General features: G+C 36.6%; 1 protein-coding gene and 1 long non-coding RNA gene across 3 annotated transcripts in view; one reads left to right on the top strand and one right to left on the bottom strand.

Moving 5' to 3' along the window:
• Positions 1-1,632, top strand: part of LOC112428487 (uncharacterized) — a 53,559-nt gene extending 51,927 nt beyond the window's left edge. The window contains exon 4 of the long non-coding RNA XR_003020441.2: positions 1,525-1,632. This is a non-coding gene — a long non-coding RNA (uncharacterized lncRNA). The remainder of the gene's footprint in view (positions 1-1,524) is intronic.
• LOC139355625 (CUB and Sushi multiple domains 1) overlaps positions 1-19,816 on the bottom strand; it is a 2,038,620-nt gene that overhangs the window by 1,325,168 nt on the left and 693,636 nt on the right. The gene's annotated exons all lie outside the window — the stretch shown is intronic.

Genomic DNA, 19,816 nt, shown 5'->3' with positions numbered 1-19,816 from the left:
CTTCTTCTCAGGGCGTCCCTCTAATTTCACATAAGATCATGTGTCCTTGGCTATTTTAATCAGGAACAAAATCTGCCTGTGCTGTCTTCCGGCCTGGAAAGTAATGCCACTGAAGTAGTTTAAATACCACCTGCACAAACCTTTTAACTGGCTATGTTATATCCTCAACGCTGTAATCACACGTATGCAGTGGGTCACCTTTAGCTCTGACAGCAAGCAGGTCTGTAAAAAGCTCTCTCTGCCTTGGCTTAGTGGAAGTTGTAGTTACATCTGTAAGTCCAAAATACAGCTGGACAAATACGAATTATTTTTTACATGCCTGTTCATATTAATAAAGTGCACACATTACGTTTTAAAGTTCTTTCTGGTACCATAAACAGAAGTCAAGAGGAGCTCGAGTTTTCTTTTTTCTCCCGACTTCAAACTCTGTCATTCCTCCTTGCCAAGCTCTGGTGCCTCTCTCCGCCACGCTCTCCATGTCTCACTTGCTCTTACTTAGTTAGTGCTATCTGTCCTCAGGGGCCGTTGTTCTTGTCACTGGAACATTCTGTTATTTTTACAGAACATCATTTTTCCTTGTATGTTAGTTCAAAACTATAGTCCTTCACACCAAGGGCTTCAGTTAACGTGAGACAGAGAAAAATCATGGCGACTCTGTTTAGTTGGCTGCAATATGAGTTACCAATTGTGCCTCTTCATTTTAATAAGACAGTTGTGGCACAGGAAGGAAGACACTCTTCTGAGATAGTATGGTCTCCTCATTAAGAACGTGGGCATGATCATGAGCACACCTGAGACCAGGACCTGATAGCCTCATTTATGAGGTGTGAGAACACTGCTTGACCTTGAAGACAAGTTTATCCTCTATGAAATGGGATAGCAGTCATACCAATTTTGTAGGATTCCTGTGGAAATCAAACAAGAGAATGTACGTAGCTCACTCGGTACAATCCCTGGCATCTGATACTTGATAAATATTACTTTTCTTTCCCGTCACCTGTTTGGCTGGGAATGTTTCCCAGAAAACCAAAAGTTGATCTTTCAGTTGCTGTTGCTGTTTGTTGTTAGGAGACACGTGCTAATCACATTGGAGGCCACTTCATTCCACTGTGGCCGAGGAGTTGATTCAAATGGATCAGTTTTGCTATTTGATAGGGGTCAAAAACAATTCCATAGAGGCAGCTGAAGGAGGCTGACATCCACTCCAAGTAAAGATAAAGGGCTGAGTTTCACTTGAAAAATAAAAAACCTGATTTAGAGAATGATTGTACACTAAGGCTTAGTAACTTGAGAGAATAAAAAAGAGTTTCAATCTACTTCACACAAAACAAACAAGGGTTCTTCAACACCTAGCCTGTTAATGTGGAACTATGTGGACAGATTCTGTGTAATTTAGAACTAAACAGTTTAATTTTACTCACATAGCTAATTAGATGTCTTGCCTCTATTTCCTGGAAACTTCTAAAAGATCCCCCCTCACATTCCCTGAATATAATTAGTATTTTTGTGTAACTTTATTTTCAGATAAATCAAGCACATTTGGAGAAGTTACTTTAATGATACTTTTTAAGAAAACACACAATCTGGAGGAATAATATAATGGAAAAGCATCCTGTGATTTCCACAAGAAGGTTTCTTTCTAACTACCTTTCTTACCTCCAATATTAATGTTAGAAATGACAAGCCCAGGAAACTTACTTTACATACTAAGACTTGATGTTTACAGCACACATGTTGCAGTTTACCCGTTATTGTCATAGATAACGAAGAGGGGGGGACTAATGTCTGCAAGCTTTTAATCCAGGGACCAGGTTAAGTATTTTACATAACCTTAATTAAATGCTGGCTGCTGCCTTGTGATAGGTATTATTATTATTATTATTTTATTTTTTGCCAGTGAAGTGTCTGAAAGAGGGGGTTAGCGAGTTACACAACATCACACAAATGGCCACTGAAAGTGGACCCCGTCCGTTGAGTGAGCTGGACTCATACTCTCTCTCCTCCAACCTCTGTGTGGTCTACTCAGTGCATTTATTGGGGGAAGTGCCTCCCCTGTTCCTGGGTGAAAACAAGGGCAGTCTCAGGACATCCCAGGTTACTCTTAAGCCATCACATAATCTATGGTCATGTTTAGTTGCAAAACCTTTCTCCAGATATCAAATCCCAAGACCATATCATAATAAAGTTAAGGTTTGATTTAAAGTTAACCTTCTGCCTTTTTTAGCTGGAACCATAAAAACACAGAAAGCTAAAACAAGGGGGATATAAAACTTCTTTACTTTTACTGAGCCTAAATTTTACTCATTTTGCTGGCCATGCTTTCTGTTCCTGCAGCATTAAAGTTTGAGTGAGCAAAGAAAACACTAGGGAGTAGAACAGTTTTTTTTTTGTTTGTTTGTTTGTTTTTTAACTGGTACTGCAGTGGATGGATTTGTCCACTCAGGGCCTGGCAGTGTTGGGCACCTTCATGAGTTTCTGAGATGCCCCCACTAGGAACAGTAAGCTCCCTTTCCTAAGATGTAGGTAATGTACTATTTTTTGGGCCACTCTGAAGGGCTCCCTTTACCCTTCAATTCTCTTGGCAAACCTTAATCATACCAGAGAGACTGTGTTACAAGAATGACCTACAAATATCTCAGGCTTGTTTACACAAACTCAGGAAATTCAATTAAACGCTGCGGCCATCTCTCCTGCACTGCTGATGTTGAAGCCACAGGGTAATCCAACTATGCCTTTAGGTTTTCCCGGCAGTAGCAGACACCGCATCCTATCCTTCTAACCTGTCCTTCTAAGTGAAGGGACGCAAGTTCAGCTCTATGCATGCAGCTGGAGTGCCTGCCACTGGGTTCAAGGTGAGGGATGGTGCCACCAACTATGCCCCCAATAAAATTCCTTTTCAACATTTGTAACCTTGTTGTGGAGAGTCTTCTAGTGGATTTTTAGATAAATCTATGATTGCAAGATATCTCAGATGCTCAATCTCACAATTCTAAGATCTGATACCTGTCAGGTCTACATAGCAGCCAACATTGAGCAAAACCAAGTCCCGTTATGTCAGTGAAGCACTAGTATAGGATACTAGCATGCTAATGAATTATTTTAAGAGTAAATATTAGTTACTTAACAACTACTTTTAAAGTCCTCAATCTATATATAACATTAAATTACACTAATTATGTGGCAGCTATAAAAATGGTGATATGAGCATAAAAATAATTTAAAAACACAGCACCATCTTTCAAGCTATCTGTTCAAGCAATAACTTTCATACTGAGGATAAAATAGTGCACATATGGATGAAAATAAAACAAACTATATTTGGTATAACAGCAAAAGAAAAAATTTACAAAATGAATTAACTAGTTCTAGTTCGTCTAAAACCCATTCTAGAACAATGTATACTATTATATAATAGTTTATGGGACAAATATTCTTTACCAGTTTCTAAATACCTTTCATTCATTTTCCATATTGTTATTTAACTGTTTTCCCTAGAAGTCTCTTCAAGCTAACTTGCCTAATAATTTCACCCATTATATATGAGATTGCTATCATATAACTCCTATACATTTAAAAAACATTTTTTTGTTATAGGTAAGATAGATTAACATCAACCAATTAGTTAAAGCAGAGGGAGCCATAGCTCGAAAATGTCTGTGTTTCTCGTCTTTTTTCCCCAAACACTCTAAATGATTCCTTCAAAGCCAGTAGTACCCAGATTTGGACCACATAAACTGAGTTCTGTCCACTGTCAGTACGACCAAGATGTAACACTTTCAGATATGACACGTCGCCCACTCAGAATTCACCACATTTTGTCCAGGTCTGGCAATGACGATGGTACCATGAATGAAGGTGGGGATCTGGGGAGCAGAGCAGCTGTCCATGGTCCTGAGTAACATGGGCTTCTGACATGAGCAGAACTTACAGCTTTGCTTTCTTCAGCTACTGAGATTTTGCTACTGGTTAATGCACTATGAATAAAACATCTCCACTGTGCTGGAAGCTCCATAGTTAAGAGGAGATATCCACCTTTGTCTGCCATGTGTTCACAGACTAAACTAATGTCTGGCTCAGAGTAGATATCCAAAGAGTATCTGCTACAAATGAGAAATGAAAACAGGAATGAATCATACAGTACCTCTAAGTCCAGGTGAGTAATTAGAATAATTATTGACCTCTTCTTGAGAGAGAACTCATTATTTCATTCAGCTTATAGAGTTAAGGAATGTGTTATGTGCTAAGCACTCTGTGCACTGCAACTGTTATGGTTTAATCAGAACCGACAACTGCAAATTCTGCATGATCTTTTTTATAGAGGCATATAGATCTGCAACAAAAACAAATGGAATCCAATACAAACAGGCAGGGAGTGGTGAGAAAATGCTTCCAGGTAGAGTCGAGTCGAGTGGACTTTTGAAAGAATCAGTCAAAGGAAACACACTTGTATGCGTGTCTGCAAAAATGCATGTGTTTATGCCTGAGGGTGATGTTTGTGAGAAGAAAAGCATGGTTTTTGCACTCATGTCTACAGATGCAGAAGTTCAGATGGGATTGTTTGAATCTCTACACAGTAATGTTGTATGGCATCTGAATGGAGGGTGAGAAGTCCAAAGACATAGAAAGTGGCAGACACAGATCGGAAAGGTCTCTAACATGAGATTTGAACTTTCAGGTTGTCCTATAGGCAATTTTAAACAAGGATCGGGGAGATTTTGAGGACCATAGAAAGCATCTTTCATAGCATCAGAAAAAAAAGGACAGATTATGCTTCTCTGAGTTACAGGGGAAAACAAAGATGAAGAAGAGCTATGCATAGCTTTTCTGTCTCCCAAGCTTCATACAGTTTACCAAGGACAGGTAGATGCTGTATTTAGGAAATATTCCTTGGGAGAACTATATTCACAATTATGATCCAGGTTTAAGTAGCAACTTCAATTACAAAATAATGAGCATGTGACACTATAATGTTCATTAACTTTATCTCCCTATCTGTTGTTTCATTTAGGATTTCTATTCTGTAAGTCTGATTTTTTGGTAAGTTTTTACTTGCAGGAAATCACAATTTGTAATTAAAATAATTCAAAGCAAAATGAAAATATCCATCTGTTTCTTGTGACTCATCATCCTTTACAATGTCAGCTCTCTATAATTCCACCAGTTCACAACTTCAACTACTTTAATTCAGTTCTTTCTAAAATTTAGATGAACAAAATTTCATCTCCCTATATTTTATTTGTTAAATGTATATGTAATGGTGTCAAAATAAGATCTTTGTACCCTTGTGTAAAATATTATGAGCAGAATAATAATGGAATTTCCTATTTTATTTTGTGTAATAGAAACACAACTTCTAAATGTTTCTATGACAGGAATCTGAGTCTTTTCTTAATTAATATGGTTTGGGGATTATCTATATTCTCTTTAGTGTTGCACTATTGGAATACATTATTGGTATTTTAATTTTAAAAACTTAAAAATTATATACTAATGAATATGTGCTAATGGTAAGTAATAGAGAGCATATTTAAAGGATAAATATGGATTAAAAGTCAATATATTTAAAAGCTGGGGATAATAAACATAATACTTTCCTTTAAACTGATATTTTAAATATAAAAACAAAATACAAATTTATACTTACAACCATGTAAAATATATCTCCATAATGAAAACACAACCTCCAAAGCATGGTAGAATTTGAATTAACTAAGAGAGAAGTATTTTTCTTTTTTATCTACTAATTGCCACTGCTTTTGACAGTTCATTTATTTTCAGAAAGTACATTTTGATTTACACACACACACACACACACACACACACACACACAAAATAGCTTAGTATAGGAATTTTATTAAAGCTAAAGTACAATATTTTATTTCTATGGTCATTTTTCTTGTGACATGTTTCTTTAATTGTAGCCTCAGTATGGAGAACACTGCCTATCAAAAAGATACAAAATTCTTTATTCATTGGGTGATAAAATTCACAAACCCAGTCTAATCAGTTTTATGAGGAGACAAAAATTAAAGACTATTAGGCTAACTATTTTTAAGAGCTAAGATAATATATGAGGAGAGAAGTAGTATCTGGTTCTGATATGTCGTATGTCCTTTGCAAAATAATTAACTGTTGTGAAATTAAAAGTTTCATTTAAATTTAACTTGCCTTTCAGGTGGACAATTTGTTTTTCATATCAAGCAGAAACAGAACCTTCTGCCTTATATAAAAAAGCAGGCAGGGAACCTGGTGTCCAGAAAGAACGTCTTCCGTCAAACAGAGTTTGAGATGCCAGGGTGTGTTGTGTGGATCCATTATTACCTAATTCGTTTAATAATGGAGGTGTGGACACTTGATCATTCAATGAAAAGACCAAAGAGCTGTACCAGGGAAAAGGAACATTTAAGACCCTGGCCAGACCAACAAAAAAGACATACTAAAATGACAAAGGTCAGCCCGGTCATAGATTTCAGAAGGGATGGATTTATTTATTTGCATATGCTGCTTTTTCTTGCTTTCCAAATAAGTTTTCAATTGAATGGAATTTGTATTAATCCATTATAAGATTAATATATGTAAACATGTTTATTTTTTCTGTAACTCACTCTTGCATCATAAACATGTTTCTATAGAGGAAAATTATTCATTGGAAAAATGTTTCAGTTTTTTTTTCTATGTTATTGTCTTAATATTATGCCTCTAGCATCTTCATTATTGTTCAAATTGAATGTTAAATGCAATCTTCAGTAGTCCCAACAATACGTCTTATTACATAAAAGATATATCTAAGTGTCAGGGTCCCTAAAAATACAGGTGGAATATTTAATGGGTTAATTGAAGTGGCTTTTTGTAAAAAGATAATGTGTTCTGCAAATGCATGGATAGTATTAACAGAAACCAACAAGGGATCCACAAAGCACTCCAGAGGCAAAAGAGGCGAACAATCTCTTTTCTTCAGGTGCAGAGGGGCAAGGGAGGGAAAGTGTGGCTATGACTAGAGAAGGGACTATTCCACCAGAGCTGCGTCTGGAGTAGAACCACGCGTTCTGCAAGCAGAAACCAGCAAGGAGGGGGCTCCAAGCATCCCCCTCTCAATTTTGTCCCACACCTGCCCTTTGTCCAGTATTTCCTGAGGACTGAAACTCCCTGGCACACAGAGAGGAAGAGAGGCCAGTGATGCAGTCCTTAAGGACAAACTCCAAGGGCACCGAGTAATGGAGAGATGGAACAAGGAAGTTTGAAGCAGCAAATGAAAATTGGCCAGCACGATGAGAAATTGACTATGCTGAAATTGCTTGTGTGAACATTAATATCTTACCTACTAAGTCAAATCTAAATGTATTGAGCAACTCGTAAGCTCCTGCATTAACCAAAGCTAGAGTTAAAAAGTGTTTTAGATAAATTAATTACACAAATATGTGAAAATTATTATTTATCTAGCTCAGCATACGTTTTTCTTTTTATACTGTAATTTAAAAGGACACTAACCATGAAATAGACATGTTACCGCCGTGCCTTATCTTCCAAATTAGGAACAATAAAAGCGCTCATCTCGTCATGAACTAAGCAATACTGCAATCCTGCGTTTTGATTGTAAGACATATCATTCTCTTATAAACCACCAATAAATAGTAACAATGATTTCTATTACTCAGAATTGTATGCCATACTTTACAAAAGATGCTTTAGACATATTAAAGTACAGATATTTTTGTCTTTTATCAGTTTGGTTCGTAGAAAACAAGGAACATTGAAGCAAAATGAACATGCATTTCTAAGTCATTTTACATTCAGTGTCCGAAGCTGTTCTAGTACTTTCTGACTCAGTGGTGACACCAGATTTAAGGTTTGATAGAGGGATGTCCTATTAGAGTCTCCCGTACAGCTTTCCACACCATTAAACACTTTTTACAAGTTCTAAAGCCAGTGCTTTTTGAACTTATCAAATAGTGTGTATAAAATGTTTTATGGTAAGAATCAGGACTTATGTTCTTTATCGTGTGGTTCTCAGGCGACTATCGGACTGAAACACTGAGAAGTTGAAGTTCTATAATCCTGTCACTGGAAAAAGCAATGTAGCAATGACATTGACGTCTGATAACCCCCGACCAACAGCCACTGGAAGATTCCATCAGCAGCAAGCACACCCCAATTTCAGGGACACTAAACTACAGGAAAAACTGAACATCTCTGAATTGATGGCATACAGATCATGTCACAAACAATTATGTATGAATAGAGGCTTCAGTGCTTCCTACCCTTTTAATAGATAATACTTGCATTGACAGGTTTCAAAATAAACTCAAGACTCTAAAGACAGTATTCCAAAGAGTGCAGGATGTCAGCTTTCTTCCTGATTGTACATGAATAGCTAATGTTTATCAAACACTTCAATAAACAAGGCAGGCAATGATAATGATCTAAATCACTGATCTCTATTGTCTCATGGATGCTCAGGATAATGCTTAGGTACCATGAGTTCCTCCACTTCGCAGACAGGCAAACAAAATTCACTTGTCCAAGGTGCCATGTAAGAGAATGAATTGAAACCAGAAGCCAGGTTTGAGGACTACAGACCCTGAATGTTCCAGAACGAGTTGACGGAAACTTATATTCATGTTTCTTGGTATTTTACATTTTAAAAACATTCTAAGATGACCATCTATTTTAGCTTCTCTTCTCATATAATTTATTTTTTCTTACTATAATTAGATGACTTTCTAAATTTATTGGTAATAATCATGAGTAAAATAAAAATCTGGAAAAAAGTGCTTAGTTTTCAACCCATGTGTAATTAGTAGCTTTCCTGAAATAAGTCCAGAAGACTTTGTCTGTCTTTGTCCTTTTGGTAGCTGTCAGTGTGTATGGAATGAAAGATTCAGGTAACCATGTGACCCTTTTCTCTCTTCTTTCAGGTGAAGTGCCAGGATAGTTTTCTTATCATATTTTGCCAAGTCAGCTGATCTGAACCCAATCTAAGGTGTTAAGATTATATATGTATAAATATATAATCTTAAGATTATATATGTTATATTATATATGCTATATATAATGTTAAGATTATATATATGTGTGTATATATATCTTGAGAGAAAATTTCAAGTTAATTTTCCCTCATGCAAATTTCAGGCTTGCTCAACCATTATCCCAAACAAGTACAAGGCTCTTGTCTTTTCTCCATTGCCTGCTTCACTAATTAATTACATCTCAGGAACACAGCATGTCCCAGACTCGCTCTGTAGAGCATTTTCCTGGAAAAACAAACAAACAAACAAACAAACCTATAGACTTTACCCCCAACATCTTAAAAATAAAACTGGTTAATTACAAAAAAAGAGTGAAGGAGCCCTTAAAATTATGTACTCTGTTGTTTTTCCCTTTGCAAGGAGACAAATCTTCATCAAAACCACAGTAAGCAGCGAAAACGGAAGGTGTGGTTAAACCAAGCTCAGGGTCTCCCTCCTGTCACCTTAGTCCTCAACTCATCTCCAGCTAGGTCCAGCTTAGAACCTCGATCAGTGATTAGAGCTGGAGGAGTTTATGGCACCAGAATCCGTAAGTGCCCAAGACAGGAAGAATTATGTAGTCCCTATGTTATAAATTCTATAGTTCAGGCATTATATACTATAAACTTCTGTATATTTCAGGACTACGTCCATTATTTCTAAACATAATAATGATTTAAAATAAAGGGTTATCACAAGAGTGTGAGATAGCATGACATTTGGACTCATGGCCAGAGGTAAAATATTTAAATATTTTAAATAATTATTATCTTTTCCGAAAGAGAGGATTTATCTATTTCTGATACTAAGCATTATTCACTATTCATACTTTAGAGGATAGATGTATTTCTACATGCAAAAGGCAGGTAAACTAAATTTGTATTTTACAATATTTTATTTATTAGTAAATATTCAACTATTAACTAGTATGTGGAAGGCCCCAGACTTGGGTCCCTGAACACACACAAAATAAGGGTTTTTTTTTTTTTTTTTCCCTCCAGGGCTTTACTGTATAATGATTTCTAAATAATAGCTTTATGCTGGTGAAAATGAGTAGAAAATATTATTGTATTCATCTGAAGATATCTGCGGAGGGCCTGCTATCTTCCAGACTTGCCTTAGACTCTCAATTTTTAAAAAATGCTGATCTCATGGAGATTATATTCCTGTGCATGACTGATGGACAATGGTACACAAATATGAAAATATGAAAACCTGTAAGTCAGATGAGAATAGTGCAAACGAGTGAAACACAGGAATAGGAAACGCTTGGAAAGAGTAATGTTACATTTTTTATGCCAATAAAAATGGTAGGATGGGTTGAATAGGTTGAGGAGCTTGGAAAGACTCTTTAGAGCATTGTAGGTGTAGTAGGTTTTTATCTTAATTGGCATAAAAATATAGAATACATAAAATAGTCATGAATATACTTTTAAAATCTAGAAATGTATTTTTTTTAATCCCTGGAGAAACTGGGGACCAAACATTTAGAAATAATTAAATGTAGAGCTTGAAATTTACCAAGGCTGTATGAAGAAACAGCCTTGTATCTTATATAAGATATTGAGAGAAAACCTGTTTAATCTGAATCTAAAAAACAAAAAACAAAAATTAAAGGATGAAGAAGTTCAGGGTACTGTAGTTCATTTTTACTAGGAAGTGAATGCTAAATGGCATTAAGGAAAAACAGAATTCAGTTGCGGGATGTTCACAGCTAACACTTTATTCAGTTAATGAAAGTTATATTCAGGCCATTTTCACTTCTGTAGCTGTTAAGTCCCTCACATACAACCAATTTATAATGCTAAACGTTATTATTTTAATTTTAGATAATTAAAATTATTGTGAGGCTAAGATAGGCTGAAATTGAACTTGTCCTTTCAAAAGTTCACACTAGGGTTCGGATTTTGACCACTTTCTGCTACTGTTTTAGCATTAACCCTAAGCCATCACTTATACCCTCTGTGTTGGAAGATCATTCAATTGCACCACTATTGATTAAGAACCAACATCCTGTGAGAGCTGTTACATTTCAAAAGGATTGAGTTAATTATATAATTAAAGTTGATTTTTGAATATGCCATTATATAAACATTGTTGATGGTCCTGCACTTTAAAAGAAGAAAATTTATTGAATATTTTAAAAGTATATAATCAGAAAGATTTTTATTAGCAAAGGAAAATAGGAGGCTAGGTGACTGATTACCTGAAGAGTGAATATGGCAGTTAAAGGGTTGCTAAAATGTAGCGAATGCTTGTTTCCCTTCAATAAACTAATTTTATGTTGAACTAAAGCATCACTACAAGTACAAGCTAGCCTCTCTCTGGTGAAGACCCAGGGTAAAGGACCTGGAGAACATCGCAGGGCCCTGGGGACCTATTAAAAAATGGCATAGACGAAAAGTTTAGAGAAACATAATTTTGAGGAATCTACCTTAATTAAAGGAAGTTTCCAAAATAATGCAAACCTTTGCTTCCTGTGTCTGCAATTAAAACTAAAAACACGTACCATAAAAGAAGTTACAATATTAATGGTTGATTCCTTAACTGTTATTCTCAGTTGTCCTTCCATTCAAAAATGCTCCATGACATCAGTTTGCTTTAATAAGGTTGTATTTACTATATTTGCTTTGAATCCAAGAATACCATACTAGACACTAGACCGTTATACAAAATTGCGAATAATTCCCTATACAAGAAGCTATTTAATGAGTACAATGTATATTATTTGGGTAATGGATACCTTAAAAGCCCTGACTTGACCCATATAGAAAGTATGCATGTAACAAAATTGCACTTGTATCCAATAAATTTATGTAAATTTACAAATATTTATATACATATTTAATGTTAATCATATGCAAATGTTATAGAACATCAACATTTAGTTTTAATACAGTTCTAAGAAGTTATTTCATTTTCATTTACTTCTGCAGACTACTTGGATACTAAACCGACTAGATGTTAAGAAATTCATGTTAAAGTGATATTTGTGCTTTTGAATAATTTTATTTTGAAGAATGTGTTTGTAATAAACATGTAACCTACAACTTAAAGTATAATAAAAAAATTATTTTTGGAAATACTGGTATAATTCTTTAATTAGACTTAAAACAAATGAGCAAATTTTATATCATATGTACATATATACACTCACAAATATATATACACACAATACATATATATATATAAAATATATAATAGAACAATGACTAAAAGTGTTGCTTAGCAGATCTGATGATGATAAATTTGCCATTTAAAAAGCAGAATTAAAGAACTGTAGGAAATAAATCTTGGGCTGTTAATCCTCTCTTTCTTACCTATGATAATATAAGGAGGGAAGAAGGTGATAAAATACAGCAAACATTAAAAGACCTTGCCAAAAGAGATTGTGCTTTTCTTTAAAAAAAAAAAAGAAAGGCTGTAAGAAATTTATAAGAGAAATATACTTTTGCCAGGTAATGTAAGTAATCAGAATAAAATAAGACATTGTAAATATTTAAATTTAAAACCGTCAGATAAGATACAGTTTTTCTTCACCCCCCATTACCTCCAGAGAATGCACTTTTTAAATAATTACTTCCAAGAGGGGATATTACTTGACATATTTTAAGTGTCCGAAATGATTGTAGATAACCAGTAGTCTCAACATGAGAGAGGTGATTTGCAGGGTTCCTATAGTCTTTCAGAAAGCCACTAGTAATTGGTTCTTTCATTCAATAGACACTCACTCAATGGCCATCATGTGGCAGACACCTGGTAAGTGCTGAGTATATTGCAATGAAAAATCAGTTTCCAGCTTCTCATAAAACTTAAACTCTACATTCAGAAATATGCCCCATATTGGCTAATATCTTTATATCCTATCACATATCATACACTATCTTTTTCTTTCTATTTCCTTTTTTTTTTTTTTTTTTTTTTTGAGACAGAGTCTCATTCTGTTGCCAGACTGGAGTGCAGTGGCGATCTTGGCTCACTGCAACCTCCGCCTCCCGGGTTCAAGCGAATCTCTTGCCTCAGCCTCCCGAGTAGCTGGGATTACAGGCGCGTGCCCCCACGCCCAGCTAATGTTTGAATTTTTAGTAGAGACGGGGTTTCACCTTGTTGGCCAGGATGGTCTGTATTTCCTGACCTTGTGGTCAACCCGCCTTGACCTCCCCAAGTGCTGGGATTACAGGCACGAGCCACCGTGCCCGGTCCATACACTATCTTTCAAGTTATAAATACTATTTGTTGATAATAGGTATTAGAATTTGTGTCCTTAGTAGAACTCATAAATCTACAAGTTTATATAAAGAGGCCACGCAGAGTGAGAAGAAGAACTTCTGATACATGTCGGAAGGTCTGGGTTTAGGTTTTCATTTGCCCACTTGCTGGTTAGGTAACATCAGCTGAGTGCTTTTGACTGCATAGTTACCTTTGATAAGAACAACGACAAAAGAGAAAATGTCCTTTTTGCTAATCTCACAGAAGGCATGTAAAGTTCAGTTTGGTTCATGTATAAAGTGGTTTGTAAACACAGAGCTTTCTGTATCTAACATATTCCCCTACACGTGGGCACAGATGGGAAAATATGAAGGGACCTCAAAAAGTTTGTGGAAAAATAATATTAAAAGGTAAAAATAAAATATATAAACTTTATTTCTCAATATATGCTCTATCAACCTCAAGACACTTTTGTAAGTGATGATGGCAGCCATTCAGTCCATCCCTAAAGAACTGAGTGTCCTGGGAATTTAACTACATCAATACAGTCTTTTTAACATTATTAACTGAAGGAAATGTCCTTCACAGACTTTTTAGATTAGGAAACAAAAAGAAGTCAGAAGGAGCCAAATCAGGACCGTAAGGTGGATGCCTAATGAGTTCCCATTGAAACTCTTGCAAAATTGCCCTTGTTTGATGAGAGGAATGAGTAGGAACATTGTTGTGATGGAGAAGAACTCCCTGGGGCAGCTCTCCAGGGTGGTGGTCTGCTAAAGTTTTGGCTAGTTTGTCAAAACAATCTCATTATAAGCCAACCTCATCATTCTTTGGCCCTCCAGAAAATCAACAAGCAAAATGCATTGAGCACTGCAAAATACTGGTGTCATGACCTTTGTTCTCAATTGTTCTGCTTTTGCTTAGACTGGATCACTTTCCAGCACTTGGTAGCCAATGCTTTGATTGTGTTTTGTCTCCAGGATAGTACTGGGAAAGTCATGTTTTATCTCCTGTAACAATTCTTCAGAGACCAGGACAGTCCAGGATCTTGATGCCACTTGTGTAAGATTTCTATTGAAAGCTCTGCACTTGTTTGCAGCTGATCTGGGTGCAATGGTTTTGGAATTGACCAAGTGGAAAGTTTGCTCAATTATCTTTTAGTCAAGACTGTATAAACTGAACCAATCATGATGTCTGTGGCATTAGCCATTTTCTGCTAACCTTCAGGCCTCTTCAATTAGGGCATGGACCAGATTATTACTATTTCTTGCAAATTGATGTGGATAGCCTGTTGTTGTGGGTTTCATCTTCACCATCATCTCCTCCCTGCTTAAAGCTAGTTATCTAATTGTAAACTGTTGATTTTGTCAGGGGGGTTCATTGTTCCATAAACTTTTCATAAAGCATCAGTGATTTCACCATTCTTCTGCCCAAGCTTCACCATAAATTTGATGTTTGTTCTTGCTTCAATTTTATCAGAATTCGTGTTGCTTTGATAGGGGCTCTTTTCAAACTAATGTCTCATCCTTCTTAGTGCCTCAAACTAGATCCTGTTCAGATACGTTATAACAAGTTAATATGAGTTTATTTTGGTACAAAAATTTTTGAAATCCATAATTTTTTCATTAGAATTTTCCACAAACTTAATGAATACCCCTTGTATAGTCCATCATGTTCATTATGTAGAAGCTATCTTGCTAATAAAAAGCAGTTTATGGACTTAAGGTCAATTGCCAGGTGGAACTTGAGTGGTATACAAAGCTTTGAATAGATGCAATGAAGGCCCAAAAGAAAAAAAGTGTGTTAGGTGATAGTCTGGGAAAATAGGTAAGATATATCCTTGGAATGGTTTTCCTTGGCTCATTAGCTAATAACTGTAAAAATAATAACAATAATAGTGATTCATAGTGATAATATGTTAAGGGGTTACACTATTCAGGCACTAGTTGAAAAGCTTTATATATTTGATCACTTTCATCCCATAATGAAAGTGGTTTTATCACACACACTGTGCAGACAAAACAACAGTCTGTGAAAATGTAAGCTACTTGACCACAATAGTGTACTTGCATGTGGGAAGTCAGATTAGGAGACTGTCTTTAAAGTCAGCTTTCCACCTCTCTCTCACCCCTATACCATAAAGCACCATAAGTGGATTCTCTCCTATGTTGTTGTGTTTTTGCCTGACATAAAGGTCAAAACTAATAGCCGATTAATGTTCAAAAGCATTCATCTCTACTAAACTGGTCTGTATGTGCCATGTTTTTAACACTCTTTTCTTCTTATTAAATCATTTAGCTTTTTACTGACTACCCTAATGCAATCCCAACTGAGTCCAAGTAGAGTTAGCACCATCAGCCCCTCCACAAGCCAGGCAGTGAAGTCCCAGAATCCCAGTGACCCTGTATTCTCCAGGACTGGCAAGCAGGACCAGCAGTTCAATTGTTGGCCTCTATGCTGATTCATGTTAACTGAAAAGACAGATTTTTTTTTTTCTGGAAAATGTGGCTTCCCTTGATGCATAAAATTGTGACCAGAAGCTCAGCCCTCTGTATGTCAAACAGACACAAAATCCAAGAAAATCAGGAATGGCAGTTTTCTGTTTCGGGAAAATACATACGAGGAAGTAGGTATAAAAATTATTTTACATGGACAATTTTTGAGTAATTTAAAAGGAATTTTAATAAGGACATTGTGATTTTTTTTCTAGAAACTAAAAGCTTCTCACAAACATATAGTAGGGCATGAATATTGTGGGCTTGTAAATGAGAATAATGTCTATCAACAGAGGCACCATCTATTTCAGATAAGTATTTTCTACTCTCATCAAATAGAAAAGAAAACAAAACAAAAATAATTATTTTTACTTGGCCACAGCCTGGTACTGAACAAATGTATTAAAACAAGCAAAAATAAGCCTCTTACTGCCACCAAAAATCTTCAAATAATTTATTAATTTTTAATTCATTGTCTCATTTATACATTAGGCAAGAAGCTGTTTTTTTTTTGTTTTTTTTTTTTTTTTTGAGTTCTCTGTGCTGAACCCATGTTGGTTTTCAACTTCCTTACCATCTCTACCACCTCCATATTCAAAGCTTCTGTAAAAGGAAAAAAAAAATACATCCTTCTCAGCAGCTTTGTTGACGGTGTGGCACCTTCTGGACATTATCATATGAAGAGAGTTCTACTAGAGGCAGTGGGAAGAGTTTTTCATTTTATTTTATTTTATTTATTTATTTATTTATTTTAAGGACAGAGCCTCACTCTCTTGCTCAGGCTGGAGTGCGGTGGAGCAATCTCGGCTCACCACAACCTCCACCCTCCTGGGTTCAAGCGATTCTCCTGCCTCAGCTTCCTATGTAGCTGGGCCTACAGGCACGCACCACCCTGCCCGGCTAATCTTCATATTTTTTAGTAGAGACGGGGTTTCACTATGTTGGCCAGGCTGGTCTCGAACTCCTAACCTTGTGATCTGCCTGCCTCAGCCTCCCAATACTTTTCTAAAGAAAGGAGAAGCCCCAGCTGCCACTTTTCCCTCTTCCTTTTGCCTCCTCCTGCCTAGATCCCGAACGTGGTATCTAGGAAGCGTCCATGAAAGAATGAAGAAAGCAGTGATGAGAGAACCAGGGGACCACAAAGCCTCATCAAAACCCTTGAACTGCCACTCTGTTGTCTTAGAAAAGTCAATCACTGCTGGTTAGGCTGCTATTTGAATTTTCTAATAAACCAATTAGATGGACATAAACCAATTCAAATTTGAGAGAATAAGCTAGTTTTGATGAGAATCAGATTTAAAGCTGTTTTATTCTAAATGTGAAGGACTTTGCAGGCCAGGCCAACGATTTTACATTTTATTAATGGGTAACATGTTCAATATAGAATATATAGAAAATATTGATTTCATATTTCAAACTGGTGTCTTAGACACATTCCATTTGATTATCACAATGAGCTCATGTTGTAAATAGAGAAATTATTACCATCTAAGTGCGACAGAAGGTGAATGTAAGTTCCAAAAGTTAAGTGACTTGCTGGAAGTCACCCAGCTAGTACAAAGTCCCATCCTGACTCAATCGTAAGTTTTACTCTTTCAGTGTCAGGACTGGGCCACGTGCTAGCTCATCGTGATAATCAACTGGGATGCGTCTAAAATTAGTTTAAAATGTCAACTCCTCTTTAACATTTCCTCATTATATTCAGATCAGATTCCTCTCATTGCTACTCACGCTAAAATAGTGCACCTATCAGCAAGGAAACATCTGCAATTTGAAGATGACACACCTCTCTACAAGGAGAGCCAATGAAATCACTTGGTAAAAGAAAACAGCAAAAAATATATACACATTATAATATTAGTAACTTCATCCTAAGTCATACCTTAGTGCAGATTATCATTCAGAAAACCATTGAACTTGTGTCTTGAGACCCTATTTCACCTTACTTTAATCATTTCACAAAATATACTCTTAATCTATCAAAACATATATTAACGTTTAATGACGATACGATGGACAAGTATTCTTTTATCAGGCTGTGGTATTTGTTAAACTAATTTCTGGATGATAACGCTAATGCCTGTTCTTACAGGATCCACCACAAATACATAATTCCCCATGTTAGGGCCCCTTTTCAACACAGGCACATATTTGTTTTAGGGCATAGAATAGCACAATAGGTTCCACGCCTCCTGGATAAAATTTCAAAAATAATATTGCAGATATGTGCATTGGTATTTATTTTGAAAAACAGTTTTTAACCCAATTATATCAAGTAATTTTATAAACACATTCCCCAACATGGAAGGATGAAGAGCCAGGAAACTTTGAGGCTTAGCTAAATCGGCCATTTCCAATGCCTGGGAACTGAGCTGTACCAGCCTCCCACTGGGGGAGAGTCAGGCAGGCACAAAGCCTGGCAGCAAGAGAAGTGAGACCCGAACTGGAATCGAAGGGGCTTGCAGGGATCAGAGCAAGAGATTAGCAGAGGGTTCCATCAGCTTAAGCCAAAGGGATAATCGACTAGAAGTAAGGTAAGCCACGGGGCAGCTGGAATCACTGTAAAATTAATGTGCTTTTACAGGCACTGCTGTCCCTGAGGACAGAACCGTGTCACAGAACACTTCCCAGTACTGGTGTTCTCTCTGGAACAAGAGGAAAGAATGCAAAAGCAAGAGTGAAAAATTAACCTTTCAATACAGAATCCACTTAAGATCCTTTTAGTTGAAGGACTCAGAAAGACGTACCATCCTCAACCAAGAGAGAGTAAGTGCTTGCTGAAAATGCATCCTCCTGCAACGATGGAATGATCTCTTGCATGTACACATGCCACACCAGCTGTAGACCCTATTGAGCTGTATTTTAAATTTTGCTTCACAAAAATAATTTGGGATTTCAAAACTGGAAAAACAGCTTCTCATACTGTAATTTGCCAGTCATGTATGGATCCCCTTCCAGTTTTTCCTTGTGTGTATACGCACGTGTTTTCAAACATCAGAATGTTTTCCATTCTAGAACCTTTATTTAATAAATGGTATTGCAGAATAACTTTCATACTGATACACAGTGTGCCCAGACATTACCTTAATGGTTGGGTAATATTATATTCGGTGCATTTGCTGTAATTATCTTAAGTATGCACATTACTGGACATTTCGATTGCTTACCAATCTTTGTGATTGTGAGAAATGTTATAATGAGTCTTCTTTTGCTATTGAAATAGTTGGTACTATATAGTCTGTGTAAATTTTTAGAAGAAAGAGGACTGGTTTAAAATACCCTAAAGTTGTCTCAAATAAAATGCTAGTGTGCTCTTCAGAAGAGCTCCTCCAACATGCCAGGACACTAACAACACGTGGTGGCACAAGTTGTAGAGCGACCCTCCCTAAACAGACCCTCAATAATAGATAACAGCCCAGCTCGATCCTTTCATCACCACCATTTGTACTGCCTTAGATCCTTTATGTGATTAGTCACTAAGCCTCACTCTGATAAACCAGGATTTAAAGAACTATAGAATAGAACAACAACAGCCGGGCGCGGTGGCTCACGCCTGCAATCCCAGCACTTTGGGAGGCTGAGGCGGGAGGATCATGAGGTCAGGAGATTGAGACCATCCTGGCTGACATGGTGAAACCCCGTCTCTACTAAAAATACAAAAAATTAGCCAGGCATGGTGGTGGGTGCCTGTAGTCCCAGCTACTCGGGAGGCTGAGGCAGGAGAATGGCGTGAACTCCGGGGGCAGAGCTTGCAGTGAGCCGAGATCACACCACTCACTCCAGCCTGGGAGACAGAGCGAGACTCCGCCTCAAAAAAACAAAAACAAAAACAAAAACAAAAACAAAAGAACAACAACAACAACAACAATATAGCATCATTGTGAAAGTTCAGGCCATAAAAAATATTTTGTCACCTCCACATTGTGAATGCCTCAGCAGGGTGTGAGCGCTCATCTCTGGAAACAGTGATATCCATTGCTCATCTTGAAGACAAAATGTTCATCTTTATGCAAAAACCACCCCCTGCCCAAAGTGTATTAAGCATCCTGATGCTTTCCTTTTTGGCCTCTTCAATCTCATTCATACATCTGGATGTATCCATTATTGATC

Source organism: Macaca nemestrina, chromosome 8 (genome assembly GCF_043159975.1).
Source record: "Macaca nemestrina isolate mMacNem1 chromosome 8, mMacNem.hap1, whole genome shotgun sequence".
NCBI lineage: Eukaryota > Metazoa > Chordata > Mammalia > Primates > Cercopithecidae > Macaca > Macaca nemestrina.
The sequence above is the reverse complement of the archived record's forward strand: the minus strand, read 5'-3'. Positions and strand labels throughout refer to the sequence as shown.